Source organism: Microcebus murinus, chromosome 19 (assembly GCF_040939455.1).
Source record: "Microcebus murinus isolate Inina chromosome 19, M.murinus_Inina_mat1.0, whole genome shotgun sequence".
In the NCBI taxonomy this organism is placed as follows: domain Eukaryota; kingdom Metazoa; phylum Chordata; class Mammalia; order Primates; family Cheirogaleidae; genus Microcebus; species Microcebus murinus.
In genome coordinates this window covers 16,903,318-16,906,629 of record NC_134122.1, presented here as the reverse complement: position 1 = coordinate 16,906,629, position 3,312 = coordinate 16,903,318, and positions in this window count along the sequence as shown.

Here is a 3,312-nt window from a genome sequence, read left to right as displayed (position 1 = left end):
TTTTTAAAATTTTTTTGACATTTTTATTGGGGTAGAATTCACATTTTACCATTTTAAAGTATATGTACATTTTAAAGTATATGTACAGTTCAATGACATTTAGTACGTTCACAGATTGGTACTGTGAAACCACCACCTCTATCTAGTTCCAAAATATTTTCATTATCCACAAAGGAGACCCGGTACCCATTAAAAAAATCACTCTCCACTCCCCCTCCCCTCAGTCTGCTTTCTGTCCCTATGAATGTATCTATTCTGAGTATTTCATAAAATGGAATGGTATAATATGTGATCTTTTCTGTCTGCTGGTTTCTTTCCCTTAGCAATAATGTTTTTGAGGTTCATCCAGAGGTCAGTAGTTCATTCCTTTTAATGGGTGAATAATATTCATTGGAAATAATCTTATTTTAAAAAGAAACTTGTTTGTCACCACTGGCTGTCTCTTCTGCCCAGAACATTCTTCTCCCAGATATATCTGCATGGATGATTCCCTCCAGTTGCTCAAATAATACCTCCTCAATGTCCCCCCCCTGATCCAATAGTACTGTGACCAGCTCCCTCTGCCTGCTCCTGTCTTCTCAGTGCCCCTGGCTAACCTGCATTTTCGTTTTTCCATAGCATTTTATTGCCGCTTTTGTGCAATCCACTTATGTCTTATGCTTGTTTTTGTGGTGTTCTTTACCCCCAGTTGCCATGTGAGTTCCACAGGGCAAGGGGATTTTTCTGCCTGGATCACAGATGCATGCCCAAATCCTACAACAGTGCTTGGCACATAGTAAGCACTTGTGAGAGGTGGAATAGTCCCCTCTCTCCCCCCACCAAATATCTACACCCTCTTCCCTGGAACCTGGGAATGGTACCTTTGATGGCACAAAAAGAGACTTCACAGATGGAATTAAATTAAAAGATCTTCAGATGGTGCAAACGTCCTGGATTATCTGGATGCACCCTAAATGTAATCACATTTATAAAATAAATATCCTTACAAAAAGGAGGGAGATTTGGCAACATCCAAAAAAGTCAGTGTGAGAACTAAAGCAAGATGCTACTGTGCTGGCTACTCGGGAGTCTGAGGCAGGAAGGATCACTTGAGCCCATGATGCCACGACACTCTAGCTGGGGCAACAGAATGAGACTCTGTCTCAAAAAAAAAAAAAAAAAAAAAGAGTGTTAAAGAGTATTAAAGACCCATGAGCACCAAACTGGCGACTTTGTTTTTGCATACTGAAAAATAGTCTTCTTATTCTGTTGGTCAATGATACTTAATGCTCCAACCTGCTGGGGGAAGGGAAAACTATAAAGAAACGGCAACATTTGTGCCTGGTCTTGAAGGATGCACGCATGAGTGGCATGAATGAAGGGTGAGCGCAGAAAGAGCGAGGGCGGTGTTTGGCCCTGCAGTTAAGTCTGCATGCCGCCTGAAATTATCGCCGTAGGGTGAGTCCTGCAACCTGAGAAACATGGCTGAGGTGATAGGGAGCTGCCAGAGGGTCTAAGCAGGGAGACATCCCCCAGGCATAGCCTGGAGTAGGATGGGAGGACGGAGAGCTGGGAGCCGGAGGTTCATGAGGACTCGGGGAGCCTCCTGTCGCTTCACGCTTCATTCTTTGTCGAGGTTCCTTCCTGAACTTCAAGGTCTTGGGGTTTCCATCCTTGGCCCTCCCCTCCCCTCTTGACCTGCTTTTCCTCCATGGTGACCTCGGCTTGACTCCCACATGTCTTCCTCCAGCCCAGAACCGTCTCCTGAGATTTCAGCCCCAGGAGAGGTTGGAGGCTTTATCCACTATCTCCCCTTGGGGGCCAGGGCTGTGCTGCCTGTGAGGTCCCCCTGACTCGTCAAGGAGATGGTCTCTGGGTGGCAGGACTCTAGAGGCTGAGACTCAGTGGCCCAAGAGGGACAGTCCGAGGACCAGAGAGGGCGGTAGCTCAGTTTGAGAAGACCAGGGGCACATTAAGAACAAACTTTCCTATGACCTACAAATGGCGTCGTTGTCCTTGCAGTGTGCACCGCCCGACTGCTTGTCAGGACTGAGTACAATGTTGGCATATAAGAAAAGTTCGGGGAGCTAATAAAAAACAAAAACGACAATGGCGAATGTTTATTGAGCACTTTGTGTTTGCCAGTCCTGTCCCAATATGGGGTCAAAGAGATGATGAAATGCACTTCCTGCCTTCGCAGAGCTCACAGTTTAATGAGTGAGATTACAAACTTATATCAAGGGGAGAAAATTCCATAACAGTGGAAGCTCCAGCTTCTTGGGGCAAGGGAAGTCAAGGAAGGTTTCAGGGAGGTGGTGACATTCGCGCCTGCTGAGCATTGCAGGAGCCAGGCAGGCGTGGCGATGGCTGGACCGCGGGGTGTGCACGCCCGTGCTCTGGGGGAGGATTGAGCAGCTGTCCGCTCCAGGTGCTGCGGCCTCGCCTTTGACAAGCCTCACTAGAAGTGTCCCTGCCTGTGACGTCATGCCAGGGCTGCTCAGTTCCATGAATCTGAGGACACAGCTCCCCCAACCCCGCCCCGCCCTGGGGGAGGAGGAGGAAGCTCCTCTCTGGGCAGTGCCCGGGTAGACATCCAGGGCAAGTTCCCTGTCGGCACCGGCTGCAGCCACCTGAGCCCAGCACAGACAGAAGCCAGGCCCGTGTCCCCTGTCACCCAATGCTTGGCTGCATCAGCCCCCGCTTCTGAGCCACTCCCCAAGGGAGCTCTGTCCAGCCTGGGTCAGCATGACCTCTTCCTTACTGGCCCGGGTGCCTCTTGGCAGTGCCCTGCCCCGGGAGGACTAGTGGAGACAGCCCATGGGGCAGAGACGGCTATTCCAGCCACAGGCCCGGGGTGGGTTTGGAGCTGGTGTCCCCAGGGGTCCAGGCAGGGTCCCCATAGCCCCTCTCGTTCACCAAGACTCTCGTCTCTACTGGCAGCTATCCCTGTGCAGGGCTTAGTCCTGAAATGACAGCCTCACTCTTAAAAGGTACACACAAACTGGACGCAAAATGCGAGAGTGATAAAATGTGCAGGCTCTGGAGTCAGACGACCTGGGTTCAAATCCCAGCTCTGCGACTTCCTCGCTGTGTCATGCTGGGCAGGTAACTTCACCTTTCCATGCTTCGGTTTCCTCATCTACAAAATGGGGTAATCATACCTATTTAACGTGCTAACCCAGGGGTCAGCAAGTTCTTTCTGCAAAGGGCCAGAGAGGAAATATTTTGGGCTGTGCTGGCTCTGCGAGTCTGTGCTATATATAGTGACTCAACGCTGCTGTTGTGGCGCACGGGCAGCCATAAACAGTATGTGAATGAATGAATGGGCATGGC